This window comes from Muscardinus avellanarius, assembly GCF_963383645.1.
Source record: "Muscardinus avellanarius genome assembly, chromosome: 14".
Taxonomy (NCBI): domain Eukaryota; kingdom Metazoa; phylum Chordata; class Mammalia; order Rodentia; family Gliridae; genus Muscardinus; species Muscardinus avellanarius.
Window position 1 is genome coordinate 56403343 of NC_137800.1, and position 23425 is coordinate 56426767.

At 44.5% G+C, this 23425-nt stretch overlaps 1 pseudogene across 1 annotated transcript; it reads left to right on the forward strand.

Moving 5' to 3' along the window:
- Positions 1 to 9666: 9666 nt before the first annotated feature.
- On the forward strand, positions 9667 to 10301 carry LOC308273161 (ankyrin repeat domain-containing protein 49-like; annotated as a pseudogene). The gene has a single exon. The product of its transcript is annotated as an ankyrin repeat domain-containing protein 49-like (transcript).
- The last annotated feature ends 13124 nt before the right edge of the window (positions 10302 to 23425 follow it).

Consider the following 23425-nt stretch of genomic DNA (forward strand, 5'->3'; position numbering starts at 1 on the left):
CTCCAATCTCAGCCTCCTGAATGCTGGGATTACAAGCGTGCGCCACCACGCCCGGCTTCCCTTTTATTTCTTTTTTTAAGACAGGGTCTTGCTAAATTACTGCATGCTGGCCTCAAACCTGAATTCTCCTGCCTTAGCCTCCCAAGTACTGGAATTACAGTCATGTACCATAACACTCAGCCAGGCCTAGTATTTTAATGCCTCTAAAGACTCCTATTCAGTCCCAATAGAGGTTTTCCTCACCCGAAGAAGCCCAGAGCCCCATCTCCTGCCTCTCATTTGGTGTTACAGGCCCAGTTCTGCCTCCCCAGGCTCCCAGCCTCTACACCAGTTCCTTGCAAGTTGAGTGTGGGGAGGGGAAGTTGGCAAATACTCCCCAGGTTCAAATGGGGGACAGGAAGACCTTACACCTTGACTAAGGCCTACTCACACTGCCTTGCTCCTCCTTGAAAGAGAGAGATAAAAGAAGAAAAAAGTTATCATGGAAAATACCTCCAGGGCTATGCCCTAGCCTGTTCCTTTGAATAGCTCCATATTTCAAAAGAACAGTATAGTCACTGGTCTAAGCAATCCCTCTGGGAGGCTGAGCCAAGGGTTGGGAGGGGAAGTGAGAACCTAAAATTATCCCCAAGGAAAAAGAATCAGCTGGGTCACCAGGCACCCTGCAGCTCACCCATGAGCAGGGATGGTCGGGGCTCAAGTCCAGGATTCCCATGCCCAGGAAGTACCCCAGGCAAGCCTTGGGACCCAGGGAGCCACCCAGGGCGGAGGCAGGGAGGAGGCAGCCTCCAGCCGCCCTCCCCTGCTGCCGTCGCCTGCCAGAGTCAGGCCAGAGTGGTGCAGGCCCCACTTGGCTGTGGCTTCTTGCTGATCACCCAGGCAATCGCTCCCAAGACTGGATTTTGCAACACCCCAGAGTGTTGCCAGTTATCTCAAAGGGGTGTTGTAAGATCCTCAAAAAGTAATCTGTAACAGAAATGCATACCAGCTGGCAGTTCTTTTCCAGGACATCGGGGTTGGTGGTAGAGGGAGAAGACCCCCAAGAAGTCCAGCAGCTTTGAAGGGTGTTACTGCTTCCAGGAGTCACTTTGCTCTTCGGAGATGGTATGTAAAAATATTCACATTTTCAAAAAGATCAGATTTCTCAAATCACATGAGCATGCCTGAGTTTGGATAATGATTAGGCCAATAACCAAAGAAGACTGTGCAAAGAGAAACGCCAGGTGCTGCCCGCAGAGGCTCTGCTGAGCAAGGATGTCCATGTCAAAGCTGGTCCCTCCTCTCCCTCCTCACCCTGTCCTTCAGCCTGTGTCCCCTCCCCGGCGGCTCAGAATGGACAGCTCCCTCTTTTGCCACCGTGCTCTGTGGGATATTCTCTGATTCTGTGCCACTGTGTTCTTAATTTTGGGGGGAGTCCGGGGATTAAATCCAGGGGTGTTCTACCTCTGAACTACAACCCCAGCCTTTTTTATTGTTTTGTTTTCAAATAAGATCTCCCTAGGTTGCTGAGGGTCTCACTAAACAGCTGAGACTAATCTCAAACCATTTCTCCTCCTGTCCTAGCCTCCCACGTTACTAAAATTAAATTCTGTACCATCACCCTCGGCTTTAACGTTATTTATTTATTGTACTGGGAAATTGAACCCAGGGGCATTCTATCTTTGGATTACACCCCAGCCCCATTTTTTTTTTGTGGTTCCACCCCCACCCTATTTCTTATTCTTTTTATTTTTTATTTTTTGGTACTGGGGGTGGAACACAGGGGCTTTTTCTATTTTTGAGCTATACTCCCAGACCTATTTTATACTTTATTTGGAAACACTAAGTTGCTGAGAGGCTCACTCAGTAGCTGAGGCTGGCTTCGAACCTGTGCGATCCTCCTGTCTCACGCTGGGATTACAACCGTGCGCCACCAAGCCCGGCTCTTTTTTTTTTTTTTTTTTTTTTTTTTTTTTTTTTTTTTGGTGGTACTGGGGGTGGAACCCATAGGCTTTCTACCTCCAGGCTATACTCCCAGACCTTTTTTATATTTTATTTGAAAACAGGGTCTCACTAAATTGCTGAGAGCCTCACTAAGTAGCTGAGGCTGGCTTCAAACCCGTGTGATCCTCCTGTCTCAGCCTCCCAAGCACGGGGACTACAAGCATGCGCCACCACGCCGGGCCTGCTCTTTATTTTGAAACAAGATCTCAGTGAGTTGCAAAGGACCTCACTAAGTAACTGAGGCTAGCCGCGAACTTCCCATCTCAGCCTCCTAAATGCTGGAATTAACAAGCATGAGCCACCATGCCTGGCTTTTATTCTTTGATTTTTGAAATAGGGTCTCACTGAGTGGCAAAGGGCCTCACTAAGTAAGTAGCTGAGGCTGTCCAGGAGCTGTGATCCTCCTGTCTCAGCCTCCCAAATGCTGGGATTATAAGCATGTACCACCATGCCCGGTTTAAATTTATTTTGAAAACAGTCTCACTAAATTACTGAGGCTGGATTCAAGCTTGCAATCCTCTTACCTCAGCCTTCCAAGTAGCTGCTATTACAGACATGGGTCATCACGTCCAGCTTCCTATTTTTTTTGTGTTGGGGGTTACTGGGGATAAAACCCAGGAGCACTTTACCTCCCAGCTACACCCCCAGCCTTAGTTTTTATTCTTTATTTTTAAAACAGGGTCTCATTGAGTTGCAAAGGGCCTCACTAAGTAGCTGAGGCTGCCCACAAACCACAAACCCCGATCCTCCTGTCTTAGCCCCAAATGCCAGGTGACACATGCTTGTAATCCCAGCATTTGGGAGGCTGAGACAGGAGGATCACGGTTCACAGACAGCCTCAGCTACTTAGGCCCTTTGCAACTCAGTGAGACCCTGTTTCAAATTTGAGACTAAAGCTGGGCTTGGTGGCATATTTTTGTAATCCCTGCATTTGAGAGGCTGAGACCAGAGGATTGTGGTTTGTAGACAGCCTCAGCTACTTAGTAAGGCCCTCCACAACTTAGTGAGACCCTATTTTGAAATAAAGAAGTAGCCGGGCATGGTGGCACACGCTTGTAATCCCCACACTTGAGGTAGAAAGCCTCTTGGTTCCACCCCAAGTACCACAAAAAAAAAAAAGTAAAAATAGGGCAGGGGGTGTAGCTCAGAGGTTGAATACCCCTGGGGTTCCATTCCCAGACCCACAAAAAAAAAAAAAGAGAGAGAGAGAGAGAGAATAAAAAGAAAATAGGGCGTAGCTCAGAGGTAGAATACCGCACGCGCACACACACACACACACACACACACACACACACACACAAATAGATTATGTTGCAAAGAATAACTAGTCTACATGTCACTTCACGTGTGCAAGTGTATTTGTGGGATATGTTTCTACAAATAAATCTGCTATGTATAAAGTATATATGTATTTGCAAATTTGGAAGATATTGCCAAACTGCACTCCCCAGGCAGCTAACCCATCCACACTCTTACCATCATTTTTGGTGGTCAGCAGGGGGTTGGAGGCCAATGGCCTACTACTCTGGGAAGTCATCCTAATGACCAGCCCACGGGGAATTAGTCCAGCCTGGTCTGTAGAGGTCATCCAACTCTGGATACAAGCATACATTGCCCAGAGCTAGCATTACCCAGGCACACAGGCCCAGACGACCTTTGTCCAGTGTCCTTGGAAGCAGTCAGTGAATGTGGGCCTCTGAATCTACTGAGGTCAGGTCTTCCTGCCCCCTCCAGGCTGCTGCTTGGGTGTCAGAGGCTCCAGGGATGTTCTCGCTGTGTCTGGGAGAATACCAATCCGTGATTTACAATCCATGGTCAGCAGAGTCAGAAAAGACAGCAACTGCCGGGCATGGTGGCGCACACTTGTAATCCCCGCACTTGGGAGGCGGAGACAGAAGGATTGTGCTGGTTCGGAGCCAGCCTCGCTGGCTTAAGAGACACTGTTTCCAAATTTTAAAAATATATAAAATAGGTCTGGGAGTGTAGCCCAGAGATAGAAGGGCTTCCAGGAACCCCAGTACCGCCAAAAAAAAAGAAAAAGGCAAAAACTGCCTGATGGGTAGATGTGTAGAGGTTCTACTAGCAGGACTGGGCAAGTGTGTGTGTGTTGGCAGGAAGAGCCAAGGAAAGCTTATATGTCTGTGGCCTTATACCTTGCCTAAGACTACATGTGTTAGAGGTGTCTATATATTTTGTATATACGTGTGTGTGTGTGTGTGCGCGCACTTGTGTGCTGGGGATCACACCCTGGGCCTTGCTCCTGTTACGCCTGCGCTCTACCACTGAGCTACACCCCTAGCCCTTTTTTTTTTTTTTTTTTTTTTTTTTTTTTTTGCACGTCTGGGGATGGAACCCAGAGGCATTCTACCTCTGAACTACACCCTCAGCCCTATTTTATTTTTTATTTTTTATTTTGTAACAGGGTCTCTCTAAGTTGTGGAGAGCCTCACTAAGTAGCTGAGGCTGGTTGTGAACCTATGATCCTCCTGTCTCAGCCTCCCAAGTACTGGGATTACAGGTGTGAACCACTGAGCCCAGCTTATTTATTTGAAACAAGGTCTCTCTAATTTGCTGAGACCGGCCTTGAACTCCTGAGGCATGTACCACTGCACCCAGCAAACGATTTTCTTACCACTTTGTTCTTTCTCTCTTCTGCAGAGCCTACGATGACGATGGCCAGCCCTACATGCTGTGAACTATAGCTGTGTCCACAGCCTATCTGCACAGCTGGCCTGATGTTCACTACTCCTCTTATCACAATCGGTCCAGGGACCTAGGTGTGGTGTTGCACACTTGTAATTCCAGTATTTAGGACAGGAGGATCATGGGTTCACAGCCAGCCTCAGCTACTTAGTGAGGCCCTCCACAACTTAATGAGACCCTGTTTCAAAATAAAGAGTAAAAAAATAGGGCTGGAGGTATAGCTCGAAGATAAAATGCCCCTGGGTTCAATCTCCAGTAACACACACACACACACACACACACACACACACACACACAAAAGTAAAGTGCAGCACCAACATTTTACATAATTAAAAAACTGGATCCCAGAAAAGAAACAGGCTGGTCCACAATCACACAGCAAAGGTTCATTTCTAACAAGAACACAGACATCCATGGAACTGGTCTTTTTGCCAGAAAACTTCCCCTCACTCCAAGACAGACTGTGGCTGGTGCCACCTTTTAGTATGTCCTCTAGGGTTGGAAAATGGGCCCCCCAGGGGGACCTCAGGCGCAGAGAGGTGGAACCTATCAGAACTGAAAAGAAGTACCCAACCTAAGATGTGGGGGGGGGGGGCGCGCACACGCATACACACATGTGGTAAGTTCCATCCTCTGGGGATGGGACCCAGAGGCTTTCCATCTGGCTTTCTATTCCAAGCTATACCCCCAACCCTATTTTATTTATATTGGAAACAGGGTCTCACTAGGTTGATGAGCGTTTTACTACTTGATGAGGCTGTCCTCCAACCTGAGATCTTCCTGTCTCAGCCTCCCAAGAACTGGGATTTACAAGCATGTGCCACCACACATTTTTTTTTTTTTTTTGATACTGGGGGTGGAACCCAGGGGCTTTTCTACCTCCGACTCCCAGACCTATTTTCTATTTTATTTGGAAACAGGGTCTCACTAAGTTGCTGAGAACCTCACTAAGTAGCTGAGGCTGGCTTCAAACCTGTGCGATCCTCCTGTCTCAGCCTCCCAAGTGCGGGGATTTTAAGTGTGTGCCACCACACTCAGGCTTTTTATGTTACTTATTTATTTTTGATGCTGGAATGGAAACAGGCCCTCAGGTGTGCTAAGCTGCACTTTCAACTGGTGGGATCCCTAGTACTTACCTTTTATCACATGTTCTTTCTCCCTTTCTTGTTCTTTTTTAATTTAATTTAATTTACCCATTTATTTTTTGGTACTGGGATTGAACTCGGGGCATTCTTCCTTCAAGCTATACCCATTTTTTAATTTTGAAACACTGTCTTGCTGATATTTTGTGTGTGTGTGTGTGTGTGTGTGTGTGTGTGTGTGTGTGTGTGTGTGGTACTGGGAGTGGAACCCCCAGCCCTATTTTTTTATTCTCTTATTTTGAAACAGGATCTCACTGAATTGCAAAGGACCCCACTAAGTAGTAGCTGAGGCTGTCCTTGAACTGCGATTCTCCTGTCTCAGCCTCCCAAATACTGGGATTACAAGTGTGTGCCACCATGCCCAGCAATCTTCCTGACTTGATGAGGCTGGCCTCAAAGCCGTGACCCTCCTGTTTCAGCCTCTCAAGTACTCAGACTACAGGCCTGGGGTACCAGGCTTGGCATACCTTTCACTTAATTCTGGTTATCAGTGAAAGATGGGAGTAAGAAATACTTCTTTTGGAGCCTCAGCAAAGTAGTGAGGCTCTCAGCAACCTAGAGAGACCCTGTTTCATAATTCAAAAAAAATAAACAAAATTGAGCTGGGTGTGTAGCATGGCGATAGAATGCCTCTGGCTTCAATCCCTGCTAAAAAAAAAAAGAAAAAAGAAATACTCATTTAAAAAAAATTTTTTTTTGCAGTACTGGGGATGGGTCCCAAGGTCATTGTACCTCTGAACTACACCCCCAGCCCTATTTTTTAGTCTTATTTATTTAGTTATTTATTTATTTTGTGTTACTGGGGGTGGAACCCAGGCTAGCTCCGGACTATACTCCCAAACCTTTATTATTATTATTATTATTTTTTTTTTTTTTGGTGGTGGTACTGGGGTACCTGGAAGCCCTTCTACCTCCAGGCTACACTCCCAGACCTATTTTATACTTTTTTATATTTGGAAACAGGGTCTCTTAAGCCAGTGCGGCTGACTTTGAACCTGCGCGATCCTCCTGTCTCCACCTCCCAAGCGTGGGGATTACAAGTGTGCATCACCACGCCTGGCCTCCCAAACCTTTTTTATACTTTATTTGGAAACAGGGTCCCACTAAGTTGCTGAGAGCCTCACTAAGTAGCTGAGGCTGGCTTCGAACCTGTGTGATCCTCCTGCCTTAGCCTCCCAAATGCTGGAATCACAAGCATGCACCACCATGCCCGGCTAAGAAATATTCTCTCTCTCTTCTCTCTCTTTTCTCTCTCCTTTCTCTCTCTTTTCTCTCTCTTCTCTCTCTTCTCTCCTCTCTCTCCTCTCTCTCCTCTCTCTCCTCTCTCTCCTCTCTCTCTCTCCTCCCTCTCCTCTCCTCTCCTCTCCTCTCCTCTCCTCTCCTCTCCTCTCCTCTCCTCTCCTCTCCTCTCTCTCTCTCTCTCTCTCTCTCTCTCTCTCTCTCTCTCTCTCTCTCTCTCTCTCTCTCTCTCTCTCTCTGTTATTCTGTGTGGTACTGTGCTCCTGTCTCAGTCTCCCAAGAACTGGGATTACACGCGTGTGCCACCACACCTGGCTCCTTATTTTGTTTCTGAAGTAGGAAGATAAATCCTTGTTCTAGTCTCTGAATAATCATTAAATCCTTGACTTTGGAGAAAGAGGCTCCCCAGGGCCTGGGAAAGGTCACACATCCTAACTTCAGCCCAAATAAAAATCTTTAGAGCCAGATACAATGGCACAAAACTGTAATCCCAGTACTTGGGAGGCTGAGACAGGAGGATTGTAGGGTCAAGGCCAGCCTCAGCAACTTAATTAGACTTTCAACAATTTTCCAAAACCCTGTTTCAAAATTAAAGCTGGGGAACCGGGTGTGGTAGTGCATACTTTTTTCCCCCCCAGTACTGGGGATGGAACCCAGGGCTGTTTTAGTTCTGAACTACAACCCAAGCCTTATTTTATTTTTATTCTTTTATTTTGAAACAGGATCTCACTAAATTGCAGAGGGCCTCACTAAGTAGCTGAGGCTGCCCATGAACCACAATCCTTCTTTCTCAGCCTCCCAAATATTCCAGTACTTGGGAGGCTGAGACAGGAGGATCTGGGTTCGCAGGCAGCTTCAGCTACTTAGTGAGGCCCTCCCCAACTTAGTGAGACCCTGTCTTAAAATAAAGAAAAAAAAAATCAGCCTGCAGACGTAGCTTGGAGGTAGAATGCTCCTAGGTTCCATCCCCAGTACCGCAAAAATAAATAAATAATAAATAAATAAATAAATAAATAAATCTGGGCATGGTGGCGCATCCCTTTTATCCCAGTACTTGAGAGTCAGATAGGAGGATCACAGGTTCAAGGGCAGCCTCAGAAAGTAGTGAGATTCTCTCCCAGCATTTGGGAGGCTGAGACTGGAGGATCGCGGTTCATGGACAGCCTCAACTACTTAGTGAGGCCCTCTGCAACTTAGTGAGAACCTGTTTCAAACTAAAAGAATAAAAAATGGGGCAGGGGGTGTAGCTTGGAGGTCAAACGCCCCTGGGTTCCATCCCCAAACCCGCAAAAAAAGAAAAAGAAAAAAGAAAGTAGTGAGATTCTCATCAACCTAGCAAGACTTTTAAAATATGAATAAAGCCTGAAGGGGACAAACAAGCAAGGTTCACCATGGCTATTTTCCTATGTTCAGATCTTTTTCTTGTGTGGGTCTGGGGCTGGAACCCAGGGGCATTCTACCTCCAAGCTACACCCCCTACCCTATTTTTTTATTCTTTATTTTGAAACCAGGTCTCACTGAGTTGCAGAGGGCCTCACTAAGTAGCTGAGGCTGTTTGTGAACTGCAATCCTCCAGGTCTCAGCCTCCCGAATGCTGGGATTACAAGCGTGCACCACCACGCCCGGCTTGTTCAGATCGTAATGAATAAAATATAACAGGCATAATTTCTTGTACAGTGACTATACCCTAGTATTTGAAGTGGTTTTTTTTTTTTTTTGTGTGTGTGTGTGTGTGTGTTATTGGAGATGGAACCTTCTACCTACGGGCTACACTCCTAGACCTATTTTTTATATTTTATTTGGAAATAGGGTCTCTTAAGCCAGTGCGGCTGGCTTTAACCTTGCGCGATCCTCCTGTCTCCGCCTCCCAAGTGCAGGGATTACAAGTGTGCGCCACCACACCCGGCTAAAGTGCTTTTTAAGTAGATTTGTAGTAAAAGTGGAAAAAGTTGGACATGGTGGTGCACAATCCCAGCATTTGGGAGGCGGAGACAGGAGGATTGCTGTTCTCAGACAGACTCAGCTACTTAGTTAGGCCCTTTGCAACTCAGTGAGACACAGTTTCAAAATAAAGAATAAAAAATATGGCTGCAAATGTAACTCAGAGGTAGAATGCCCCTGGGTTTCATCCCCAGTACCGGCAGGAAAGAGAAAGAAAGAAAGAAAGAAAGAAAGAAAGAAAGAAAGAAAGAAAGAAAGAAAGAAAGAAAGAAAGAAAGAAAGGAAGGAAGGAAGGAAGGAAGGAAGGAAGGAAGGAAGGAAGGAAGAAAGACAGGAAGGAAGAAAGACAGGAAGGAAGAAGGGAGGGAGGGAGGGAAGACGAAAAGAAGGAAAGAAGGAAGGAAGGAAGGAAGGAAGGAAGGAAGGAATCCAGGTGTGGTGGTGCACGCTTGTAATCCCAGCATTTGGGAGGCTGAGATAGGAAGATTGCAGGTTCGAAGCCAGCCTCAGCTACTTAGTGAGGCCCTCTGCAACTTAGTGAAACCCCTGTTTCAAATAAAGAACTTTAAAAGATAGGGCTGGGGGTATAGTTTGGAGGTAGAATGCCCCTGGGTTCAATCTTCAGTACCACAAATAAGTACGTAAATAAATAATAAAAATGGGAAAAGAGAAGGTAAACGATGATGGCGAACAAGACCCAGAGAATTCCTTGGACTTTTCTGAAAACTTTAACCAACTTGAATTGGTTAAAGCAAATGAAAAAATATTAAGAGTAGTATCAATTGCAAGAAAAAGAAATGGAAAAAGATCCAAGCAAGTTACTTCTTTGGGCTGCTGAAAAAATTCGGCTTACTACAGTGCGGAGACAACGTTCTGAGACGGCCACTCATGTGAACTCTAGGAATGAGGATGAGTACGCCCCTCTCCACCTGGTGATCTACATCAGACACTTAGAGACTGTCTGTGAGCTTATCCCACGGTGGGTACAGGGGCCCTCACCATTCATGCGGTGATTATGGATGGCTGGATCCCCCGCACAGTGCTTGTAAGTGGAATAATGCCAGATACCAAAGTTCAAACAAAAGGCCTCTTTACTCCTTACATCTTGCTGCTGGGAACTAAGACAGAAAAGATACCCTAAAACTTCTCTTTCTGAGCCCTCACAGCAAACCAGGTTTGAAGAATCACTTGGAAGAAACTGCATTTGACATTGCCAAGAGGACAGATGTCTGGTGTTGGGCTGTGTGGGAGCAAAGAAAACACGCCCGACAGCAGGAAAAAGACTGTTTTTAGGAATAAAACTTAGAAGGAGGCATCTGACAGGGGAGAGAGCCCACGAGAGGCAGGAGCCCATCTCCTTACAGGCGGGGGCTTTTTATGGGGCAAGGAAGGGGGCGCACAGGGGTAGTCGTGTAATCCACTGATTGGTGTGCTAGTGACCAGGTCATCTGGTGTTTCTCTTTCTTTGGATCTTTGTTCTTGTTTCCTCCAGCATGGCCTCAGGGCCAGATCTCTCAGTGACCACATCTATCACTACCTCTTTGAAATTACAGAAGGCTGTACAAATTCTTTTATTTATTTATTTGTTTGTTTGTTTGTTTGTTTGCGAGCCTGGGGATGGAACCCAGGGCATTCAACCTCCGAGCTACACCCCTGACCCATTTTTATCTTCAAACTACACCTCCAGCCCCATTTTTTATTCTTTATTTTGAAACAGGGTCTGAGTTGCAAAGGGCCTCACTAAGTAGCTGAGGCTGGCCGCGAACCACAATCCTCCAGAGTCAGCCTTCCAGATGCTAGGATTACAAGCATGCGCCACCACGCCAAGCTCTGTACAAATTATTTACCTCAGTCTTAATGATTCCAGTAATTTTTAAAAATTTATTTCCTGCCGGGCGTGATGGCGCAGGCTTGTAATCCCTGCACTTGGGAGGCGGAGACGGGAGGATCGCGTGGGTTCGAAGTCAGCACGCTGGCTTAAGAGACCCTGTTTCTAAACAAAAAGTATAAAATAGGTCTGGGAGTGTAGCCTGGAGGTAGAAGGGCTTCCAAAAACCCCAATACCACCAAAAAAAAAAAAAATTACTTCCTTTTTTTTTTTTGGCAGTACCCAGGGGCATCTACCTCTGAGCTACACCCCAACCTGGTTTAATTTTCTTAAGTTTCTAAGCACCAGTGCCTCCTTTGTGCGAGATGTAAAATAGTCCCATAATACAAAATTGATGTCAACAAAAGGGTTTTTTTGTTGTTGTTTTTTTGTTTTTTGCAGGTCTGGGGATGGAACCCAGGGGCATTTGACCTCCAAGCTACATCCCCTGCCCTATTTTTTATTCTTTATTTTGTACAGGGTCTCACTAAGTTGCGAAGGGCCTCACTAAGTAGCTGAGGCTGTCTGCAAACCGTGATCCTCCAGTCTCAGCCTCCCAAATGCTGGAATTATAAGCGTGCATCACCACGCCCGGCTGTCAAAAGTCTTACTACAAAAATCGAGTGGTACTCATTCTAATGTTCCTCCAAGCAAATTGCCTGACCTTGATGTCAAAATGTATTTGAGAATTATTTGGAAATATCTTTAATGATTTTTGTGGAGTTTGTGATTTTTATCAGAAGTAATTTAAGTTTACCCTTAATTAAAAACTTGACCCAGGAAGTATAGAACCTGAAGATATTTTTGGTGCTAATTAGATAAAAAAATTTTTTTTGAATCTGGGGATGGAACCCAGGGGCATTCGACCTCCAAGCTATACCCCCTTCCCTATTTTTTATTCTTTATTTTAAAACAGGGTCTCAGCCTGGCATGGTGGTGTACGCTTGTAATTCCGGCGCTTGGGAGGCGGAGACAGGAGGATTGCTCTGGTTCGGAGCCAGCCTTGCTGGTTTAAGAGACCCTGTTTCCAAATTAAAATATAAAATAGGTCTGGGAGTGTAGCCGGGAGGTAGAAGGGCTTCCAGGAACCCCAGTACCACAAAAAATAAATAAACAAATAAAAAATAATAAATAAATAAATAAATAAATAAATAAATAAATAAATAAATAAAACAGGGTCTCACTAAGTTGATGAGGGCCCCACTAAGTACCTGAGGCTGGCCACGAACTGCGATCTTCTGGTCTCAGCCTCCCAAATGCTGAGATTACAAGTGTACACCACCACACCTGGCTGAGTAATGTATTTTTATTTTATTTATTTAATTATTTATTTGTGGTACTGGGATTCCTGGAAACCCTTCAACGTCCCAGACCTATTTTTCTATACTTTTTTAAAAAAATTCGGAAACAGGGTCTTTTAAGCCAGCACAGCTGGCTTCGAATGTGCGCATTCCTCCTGTCTCCGCCTCCCAAGCGCAGGGATTACAAGCCTGCGCCAGCACGCCCGGCTTCTATTATATTTTTGAGTTTGAAATAGAATCTTACTAAGTTGCTGAAGGCCTCTCTAATTTCTTTTCTTTTCTTTCTTTCTTTTTTTTTTTTTTTTTTTTTTTTGCGGGTCTAGGGATGGAACCCAGGGCCATTCTACCTCCGATCTACACCCCCTGCCCTATTTTTTATTTTACTGAGTTGCAGAGGACCTCACTAAGTGGCTGAGGCTGTCCGTGAACCACGATCCTCTGGTTTCAGCCTGCCCAATGCTGGGATTACAAGCGTACGCCACCACGACCGGCTAAGTAATGTATTTTAAATAGCTCATATCTTGGATCTTTTTTGAGTATTTAGTATATTGATATGTATTTTTATAAGGTGAGGTAACTTGAAATTTAAAAGTCTAAAACATACTGGTGTGGTTCAGATGTATTCTCTATATAGCCAGTTGCTTGCCTGGCGTGGTGGCGCGCGCTTGTAATCCCCGCACTTGGGAGGCTGAGACAGGAGGATCGCACAGGTTCGAAGCCAGCCTCAGCTACTTAGTGAGGCTCTCAGCAACTTAGTGAGACCCTGTTTACAAATAAAATGTAAGATAGGTCTGGGAGTATACCCTGGAGGTAGAAAAGCCCCTGGGTTCCACCCCCAGTACCACACACACACACACACACACACACACACAAGATTAAGTGGTTAATAAGAAATTTAAAGTTTAAAGTAAAAAAATAATAATAAATTTTAAAGTAAAAGCAACTGGCTATGTGTGTGTGTGTGTGTGTGTGTGTGTGTGTGTGTGTGTGTGTGTGGTACTGGGGATTGCATCCAGCCCTGTTTTATTTTTTTATTATTTATTTATTTATTTATTTATTTTCTGGTGGGGGTGGAACCCAGAGGCTTTCTACCTCCCGGCTATACTCCCAGACCTTTTTTATATTTTATTTGGAAACAGGGTCTCACTAAGTTGCTGAAAGCCTTACTAAGAAGCTGAGGCTGGCTTCGAACCTGCGCGATCCTCTTGTCTCAGCCTCCCAAGCGCGGGGATTACAAGCGCATGCCACCACGCCCGACTTATTTTTTTATTTTTAAACAGGGTCTCACTGAGTTGCAGAGGGCCGTCACTAAGTTGCTGAGGCTGGCCTTGAACCTGTGATCCTCCGGCTCAGCCTTGCCAGTGACTAAGGAGAAGGAATTCTGAGAGTGAGGGATTGATTATCATACTGGGACTAGAACCACTAGGTGGCTCAGGCTTAAAAAAAAAATGACACGCTGTGGATAGTGACAAAACCCATAAATATTTAAGAAAAATAGCATATAAGTTTTGACCAAAAAAGTTATATATATGGCTGGAGGTGTAGCTCAGAGGCAGAATTCTTCTGGGTTAAACCCTCAGTACTATCATGTGTACATACATAGAAACATACATACTAAATAAAATAAAGTAAAAGTTAATAAAGGCTGAGGGTACAGCTCAGAGGTAGAACAATTCTCCGTTTATCTCCTACTACAGGAAGAAAAGAAGGAAAGAAAACCGGATGTGAGCGCACAGGCTTGCAATCCCAGGATTTGGGAGGCAGACACAAGAAGATTGCAGATCTGAGGCCAGCCTCAGCAATTTAATGAGACTCTCAGCAACAAAGTGAGACTCTGTTACAGAATTTTAAAAAATTAAAAAGGCTGGAGGTTTAGCTCAGAGGTAGACTGCCCCCGGATTTAATCCCCACCCAAAAAAATATTACTGGCAGCAGAAAATGGCAGTTATCACTCTCCTTGTATAAAGAATCTTGTTGAAGCTGAATATGGTGGCACACAACCATAATCCCAGTACTCGGGAGGCTGAAACGGAGGATTGCAGGTTCAAGGCCAGCCTTAGCAATTTAGCAAGAAGCTGTCTCAAACTAGAAATAAAAAACTGGGCGTGGTGGTGTACCCTTGTAATCCCAGCATTTGGGAGGCTGAGACAGAAGGATTGCAGTTCGCGGACAGCCTCAGCTACTTAGTGAGGTCCTCTGCAACTGAGACACCCTGTTTCAAAATAAAGAATAAAGGCCGGGCGTGGTGGCGCACGCTTGTAATCCCCGCGCTTGGGAGGCAGAGACAGGAGGATCGCGCAGGTTCGAAGCTAGCCTCGCGCACTGGCTTAGGAGACCCTGTTTCCAAATAAAAATGTAAAAATAGGTCTGGGAGTGTAGCCCGGAGGTAGAAGGGCTTCCAGGAACCCCAGTACCACCAAAAAAAGAAAGAAAGAAAGAAAGAAAGAAAGAAAGAAAGAAAGAATAAAAAATAGGGCTGGGGGTGTAGCTCAGAGGTAGAATGCCCCTGGATTCCATCCCCAGCACCACTAAATAAATAAATAAATAAATAAATAAATAAATAAATAAATAAATAAAAAGGGATAGCCGGGCATGGTGGCACACGCTTTTAATCCTCGCGCTTGGGAGGCGGAGACGGGAGGACTGCACAGGTTCGAAGCCAGTCACGATGGCTTAAGAGACCCTGTTTCCAAATTTTAAAAGTATATAAAAAATAGGTCTGGGAGTGTAGCCCGGAAGTAGAAGAGTTTCCAGGAAACCCAGTACCACCAAAAATAAATAAATAAATAAATGGATGAGGGTATAGCTCAAAGTAGATGGTCCGTTCAATTCCTGCTTGGCACACTACATCTGTTGAGCTGATAATGAAACTCCAAACTGCCTGGGTGCAAAACCTCCAACCTAAGCCGGACGTGGTGGCCACACTTGTGATTCCAGCATTCAGGAGGCTGAGACAGGAGGATGGCAGTTTGCAGACAGCTTTAGCCACTTAGCGAGGCCCTTTGTGACTCAGTGAAACCCTGCTTCAAAATAAAGAATAAAAAACAGGACTGGGGTATAGCCTGGAGGTAGAATGCCCCCTGGGTTCCATCTGCAGTACATGCAAATAATAATAGTAGTAATAGTAGTAGTAGTAGTAGTAGTAGTAATAATAATAATAATAATAATAATAGATTAATTAATAAACAAAAAACCCTCCAACCTGTGCAGAAGCAAAACTGGGTCAGGGCTTGTGCCCGCCTGGGACTCTCAACACCCCTTTGTAGGTATCAGCGCTGTGGCATGGAATGTCACTCCACTCCCCGTGGAGAAAGTCCTTTTAAAGCAAGAAAGGTAGAACAATCTAAATTAAACCCATGGGATTATAACTTTGTGGTTCCATAATGTAATTTCTGAAGAGTTTGGAGTGGGAGTGATTATTTTTTGGAAGCACCTTCCATCCGAACGCTATGATCAAACAGACACCTATGGAAACAAAGGTCCAAAGGCAGCATCAAGAGCTGCACAGATTTTAGACAGAGCCTTAAAGACCCCGGCTGAATTACCAGAGGAGTACAAGGACTTCTATGCCCGGCAGATGGTCTTACACATTCAAGACAAGAAGTTTACTCAAACTTCTTGCCTACAGCAAACTTCTTGCCTACAGCAAGAAGTTTGAATAAACAATGAGGGGGAAGCAATGAATATAAACATTTTAATAAAATTTAGCTCAAACACTGGGAAAGCAAAAACTAAAATAAAATAAACCCAGAATGAGCCCTGCTTGCTTGGAAGGGACAAGACACCGGCTGGCTCGCCCTCCAAGGTCGGTGTCATTTATACCAGGGGAATCCTTGGACTAGTGCTCTTTTCTTTTGTGGATATCTCACATCATAATGTAAATCATGTTGACACTGACATACATGTACCCACTCTTGGTGCTCCCCTTCCCATTTCCCTCCCTCCCACTATGGAGTACCCAAATTGACATTGGTATATATTCACATGTATATACATAGCCAATGATAGTATTTCTACTAATGAACCTAAGTCTCCAGCCCCACCCTTCTATTTTCTCCCTGGCTCCCCTGAGGTTTCTCCTCATCTGGAGTCTCTCTTGTATCCCAATTACTCCCTATCCTGCACCTATTGAAGAAAACATAAGACCCTTCACTCTCGGTGCTTGGCTAATCTCACTTAACATAATGTTGTCCAGGTCCTTCCATTTTCTTGCAAATGATGTGATTTTATTTTTCTTTATTGCTAAGTAGAATTCCACTGTGTATTTCCCATAATTTTGTAACCCATTCATCTGTTGATGGACACCTAGGTTGGTGCCATAGTTTCATGCTATTATGAATTGTGCTGTTATGAACGTGAGTATGCATATGTTACTGTAGTTCTTTGGTTTCAACTCCTTTGGGATACCCAGTAATGGTATGGCCAGATCATACGATGGACCCATTCCCAGTTTTCTTTTTTTCTTTTTTTTTTCTTTTTTTTTCTTTTTTTTTTTTTTTACAGGTCTGGGAATGGAACCTAGGGCATTAAACCTCCAAGCTACACTCCCTGCCCTATTTTTTATTATTTATTTTGAAACAGGGTCTCACTAAGTTGCGGAGGGCCTCACTAAGTAGCTGAGGCTGTCTGCGAACCACGATCCTCCAGTCTCAGCCTTCCAAATGCTGGGATTACAAGCATGCGCCACCATGCCCGGCTCCATTCCCAGTTTTCTAAGGACTCTTCACACTAATCTCCATAGTGGCTGGACTAGTTTGCAATCCCACCAATAATGTAGAAGAGTGCCTATTTTCCCACAGCCTCGCCAACACTTATTGTTTTTTTCCTTCTTTATGATTGCCATTCTGATTGGGGTTAGATGGAATCTCAGTGTATTTTGATTTGCATGTCCCTGATTGCTAATGATGTGGAACATTTTTTCATGTATCTATTGGCCATTTGTATCTCTTCTTTTATGAAGTGTCTATTTAATTCAGTTGCCCTTTTCTTGACTGGGTTATTTGTTTTTCTAGTGTAAAGTTTTTTAAGTTCTTTGTATATTCTAGATATTAGTCCTCTGTCAGAGGTAAGGCTGGTAAAGTTTTTTCCATTCTGTAGGCCTTCCCTTTAGATTCTTGATGATTTCCTTTGGTGAGCAGAAACTTTTTAGTTTGAAGCCATCCCACTTATTAATTCTTGTTTTAATTTTCTGATTTTTTGGAGTCTTGTTGAGGAAGTTTCTACCTATGCCTATATGTTAGAGTGTTGAGCCTATGCCCTCCTCTAATAACTTCATAGACTGGTCTGATTTCCAGGTTTTTGATTCATCTCAAGTTGAGTTCTGTGCAGGGTGAGAGGTAAGGATTTAGTTCCATTTTTCTATAAGTTGATAGCCTGTTTTTCCAGCACCATTTATTGAAAAGGCTGTCTTTTTTCCAGCGTATGTATTTGGCCCCTTTCTTTCTTTCTTCCTTCCTTCCTTTCATTTCCTTTCTTTTCTTTTTTTGTTTGTTTGTTTGTACTGGGGGTGGAACCCAGGGGCTTTCTGCCTCCGTTCTACACTCTCAGACCTATTTTTAATATTTTATTTGGAAACAGGGTCTCACTAAGTTGCTGAACCTCACTAAGTAGCTGAGGCTGGCTTAGAACTTGTGCTATCTTCCTGTCTCAGCCTCCCAAGTACTGGGATTACAAGTGTGCACCACCACACCCAGCTGTATTTGACCCTTTTATAGAAGATCAGTTGACTATATAAGTGCTCTTTTTTTGACAATGGAAGAAAAAGAATGTCTAGCCTATTTTATCAATTATTTATTCATTGATCAGCACTTACTAGACACAGTATGTGTTGGGCACCAGGCTGGGTGCTGGGAAATACCTAAAGACATTGGGTAGAAGAGCGAGCCAGGCGTGGTGGCACACGCTTGTAATCTCAGCGTTTGGGAGGCAGAGACAGGAGGATCTCAGTTCACAGACAGACTCAGCTACTTAGTGAGGCCCTTTGCAACTCAGTGAGACCCTGTTTCAAAATAAAGAATAAAAAATCGGTCTGGGAGTGTAGCTTGGAGGTAAAGAGCTCTTGGGTTCCATCCCCAGTACCGAAAAAAAAAAAAAATAGTAAAAACAATAATTCATTTCTCCTTACATTCAAATACAGAGACTCAAAACACAACATTTTGGCCTGCCTGCCTGCCTGCCTTCATATCTCTCTCGCTCTCTCACTCTCTCTCTCTGTACTGGGGAGGGAACCCAGGAAAATTTTACCTCCAAGCTACTTAATTTTTTGAAACAGGATCTGAGTTGCAAAGGGCCTCACTAAGTAGCTGAGGCTGAAACCTCTCTAGGTTTATTGTCTTCTGCAATAACAATAACTGTTGAAATGAGTGGATTAGACCAGGACTCTTGCATGAAACTATGAAACAAAGACCACTTTTTGGTAACATGTGGCCCAGAGGCAGAACACCCTGGATTCAATCCCCAGTACCACAAAATACCAAGAAGAAGAAGAAGAAGAAGAAGAAGAAGCCGCCACTAGACATGGTGGCACAGGCTTATGATTCTAGCATTTACAATTTAGTAAACCCTAAATAAACTCTACTTCTTTTCCTTTTCTTTTCTTTTCTTCCCCCCCCCCCCAGTACTAGGGATTAGACCCATGGCATTCTACCTCCTAGCTATACCCCCAGCTCTACTTTTTATTCCTTTGTGTGTGTGTGTGTGTGTGTGTGTGTGTGTGTGTGTGTGTGCTACTGGTGATGAAACCCAGGGGATCCTACCTTTGAGCTACACCCCTAGCCCTATTTTTCATTCTTTATTTTGAAACAAGGTCTCACTAAGTTGCAGAAGGCCTAACTAGCTGAGGCTGGCCACAAACCTATGATCCTTCTTTTTCTTCTTCTTTTTCTCTTCTTTTTTTTTTTTCTTTTTCTTTTTCAGTACTGGGAGGAATGTAACCTAGGGGCATTCTCCTTCGAGCTACATCCCCAACCCTAATTTTTATTCTTTATTCTGAAACAGGGTCTCACTGAGTTGTAGAGGGCCTCGCTAAGTAGCTGAGGCTGCCTGCAAACTGTGATCCTCCTGTCTCAACCTCCCAAATTGTGGGATTACAAGCATGCATCACCATGCCCCGTTCAAATTATAAAAATCTTTTTATTTTTTTTCTTTTGCAGTACTGGGCATGGAACCCAGGGACATTCTACCTCTGAGATACACCTCCAGCCCTATTTTTTATTCTTTATTTTGAAACAGGGTCTCACTGAATTGTAAAGGGCCTCACTAAGTAACTGAGGCTGTCCAAGAACTGTGATTCTCCTGTCTCAGCCTCCCAAATGCTGGGATTCCAAACGTGTGCCACCACACCCCGCTATAAAAATCTTAAGGGAAAGCAAAGGGACAAATCTTCAAGACTTTAGATTTAGCCACTTTCTTAACTGTGACAGCAAAAACAGGCATCCAAAGGAAAAATAGATAAATTAGACTTCATTAATATTAAAGATTTGGGGATACGGTGTAGTACTTACTTCGCATGAGCCACCATCCCCAACTTTAGCCTCAGTAATTTAGTGAGGCCCTCCACAATTTACTGAGACCCTGTTTCAAAAGTAAAGATAAAAATAAGCCGGGTGTGGTGGTGCACACTTGTAATCCCAGTACTTGGGAGGCTGACACAGGAGGATCACAGGGTCATGGCCAGCCTCAGATACTTAGCGATGCCCTCTGCAACTAAGTGAGACCCTGTTTCAAAATAAATAATAAAAAATTGGGCCGGGGTGCAGCTTGGAGGTAGATGCCCTGGGCTCCATCCCCAGACATATGTATGATCAGCTTCATTGGTCTTCAGAAACTAAAGCCAGATTGAAATGACTTCACACCTGCTAGGACGATGAGAGTAAAACAAGAACAAAAGAGAAGATGACAAGCGTTGGAGAAGATATGGAGAAATCAGAGCCCTAGCGCACTGCTGGCAAGAATGTAAGTGGTGTAGCCACTGTAGAAAAAAATTAAAATATAGAATTACCATACAACCCTGTAATTCCAATCCAGTGTACACTCAAAATAATTGAAAACAAGGACTCAGACAGATACTTGTACATCAGTGTTCACTGTAGCATTAGACACAATGGCCAAATGGTGGGAACAACCCAAATGTCAATCGACTGGTAAATGGCTAACCAAAATGTGGTGAGCTGGGTACAGTGGCGCACGCCTGTAATCCCAGTACCTGGGAGACCGAGTCAGGAGAATCACAGGTTCGCAGCCAGCCTCAACAACTTACTGAGAACCTGTTTCAAAAATAAAGTAGGAAGCCGGGCGTGGTGGCGCACACTTGTAATCCCAGCATTCGGGAGGCCGAGACCAGAGGATCGCAGTTCACAGACAGCCTCAGCTACTTAGTGAGGCCCTCTGCAACTCAGTGAGACCCTGTTTCAGAATAAATAATAAAAAAAAATAGGGCTGGGGGTGTAGATCAGAGGTAGAATGCCACTGGGTTCCATCCCCAGTACCGCAATAAATAAATAAATAAATGTGGGAGCTGAACATAGTGGGACATGCCTGTCATCCTAGGACTTGAGAGCCTGAGACAGGAGAATCACAGGTTTGAGAAGAACCTCAGCCAAGTAGTGAGACTCTCATCTACCTAGCAAGACCCTGTTTCAAATTAAAAATAAAAAAACAGGGCTGGGGTTGTAGCTCGGAAGCAGAATGCCCTTGGGTTCAATCCCCAGTACCTAAGTAAATAAATAAGAATAAATAAATAAATAAATAAATAAAATAGGGCTGAGGGTGTAGCTCAGGTAGAATTCTCCTGAGTTTAATCCTCAATACTACAAGGGGAAAAAATGTGGTACATACATATTTTTCAGCCATAAAAATAAGTACATATCTAATATATATTACTACATCATAAATGAACCTTGAATACATTAAGCTAAGCAATATAAATCAGACACAAATGGACAAATATTGTGTGATTCCATTTCTATGAAATATCTACAATAGGCAAATTCATAGTTATGGAAAGTAGATTAGAGTTTACCAGGGGATTAGGGAAGGGGAGAGGGAGGTATTGCTTAATGGGCGCACGACTTCTGTTTGGGTCATGAAAACATTTTGGAAATAGATGGTGGCGATGGTTGCACAACACTGTGAATATAATTAATGAGTTGTACTTTTTTTTTTTTTTTTTTTGGTGATACTGGGGTGGAACCCAGAGGCTTTCTACCTCCGGGCTATACTCCCAGACCCATTTTATACTTTATTTGGAAACAGGGTCTCACTAAGTTGCTGAGAGCCTCACTAAGTAGCTGAGGCTGGCTTCGAACCTGCGTGATCCTCCTGTCTCAGCCTCCCAAGCGCGGGGATTACAAGCGTGCGCCACCACGCCCGGCCTAATGAGTTGTACATTTAAAAAGTAGTTTGCCGCCGGATGTGGTGGCGCATGCTTGTAATCCCAGCATTCGGGAGGCTGAGACAGGAGGATTGCAGTTCGCAGCCAGCCTCAGCTACTTAGTGAGACCCTCTGCACCTCAGTGAGACCCTGTTTCAAAATAAAGAATAAAATATAAGGTTCCATCCCCAGTACCTGTGATCTCAATATTTAGGTGACTGAGACAGGAGAATTGCAAGTTGAAGGCCAGCCTCAGCAATTTAGCAAGACCCTGATTCAAAATAAAAAGGGTTACGATGAGAGAAGTCAGGCTTGGTGGCACACACCTGTAATTCCAGCACGTGGGAGGCTGAGACAGCCTCAGCAATTTAGTGAGAGCCTCAGCAACCTAGCAAGACCCTGTTTGCAAAAAATAAAAAAAAAGAGCTGGGCGTGGTGGCACACGCTTGTAATCCCAGCATTTGGGAGATTGAGATAAGAGAATGTGGTTCAAGGACAGTCTCGGCTACTTAGTGAGGCCCTCTGCAACTTAGTGAGACCGTATTTCAAAATAAAAAATAAAAAGTCGGGATGGGGGTGTAGCTCAGAGGTAGAATGTCCCTGGGTTCAATCCCTAATAACAGGTACATGGGCGCACTCACACACACACACACACACACACACACACACACACACACACACACACCGAAAAAAAAAAGAAAGGAAGGAGAAAGGTGAAAAGGTTCAGACTGGTCAGACAGCACAGGCTGCTGACAGGGAAGAAATGGCTGGCTGTGCTTCCTGTCAGCTACCTTCAAGCCAGGCTTTGCGCTGTGAGGTAGGCGCCCTGGCTTTATCTGATAGGACTCTGCCTTCTATCTGCCCAGACTGGAGGAGCCGGGCTGCTGCCCTGCTACCTGCATCTTGCTATTCTTGTGGACAGCTGTGGGGCTGGAAATGAGAGGCTTTGTTTTCTTTTCTTTTTTTTTTTTTTCTTTTTCTTTTTTTTGCGGGTCTGGGGATGGAACCCAGGGGCATTTGACCTCTGAGCTATACCCCCTGCTCTATTTTTTATTCTTTATTTTGAGACAGGGTCTCAGTAAGTTGCAGAGGGCCTCACAGAGTAGCTGAGGCTGTCCGCGAACCGCGATCCTCTGGTCTCAGCCTCCCAAATGCTGGGATTACAAGCGTGCGCCACCATGCCTGGCTGGCTTTCACTTCTTATTAGGAACAATTTCCATCTCAATACAAACCAAAGAGCTGGGCACGGTAGCACACGCTTGTAAACTCAGTAGTTGGGAGGCTGAGACAGGAGGATCTCAGGTTCAAAGACAACCTCAGCTACTTAGTGAATCCTTCTACAAGTTAGTGAGACCCTGTTTCAAAAATAAAGGATAAAAAATAGGGTTGGGGGTGTGGCTCAGAGGTAGGATGCCGCTGGATTCCATCCCCAGTACTGCAAAAAAGTAGAGAGAAGAGAATTTTCTTCCCGCAGCCCTGGAGACTGAGCTTGCATGTGATCAGCACAGATAATCTTGTTCACTTAGTTTGGAATTGAGTCCCAGTGAACTCATCATTTCATCTGTAAAAAGACAGTCTGTATAAACTGGGCATGATGGCGCATGCTCGTAATCCCAGCATTGGGGAGACTGAGACTGGAGGATCGCTGTTCACGGCCAGCCTCAGCTACTTAGTGAGACCCTCCACAACTTAGTGAGACCCTGTTTGAAAATAAAGAATAAAAAATAGGGCAGGGGGTGTAGCTCGGAGGTAGAATGCCCCTCGGTTCCATCTCCAGTACCACAAAAAAAAAAAAAAAAAAAAAAAAAAAAGCTGAAGGTGTAGCTTGGAGGTAGAGCATCCCTGCGTTCAATCCCCAAAACCACCCCCTAAAAGATGA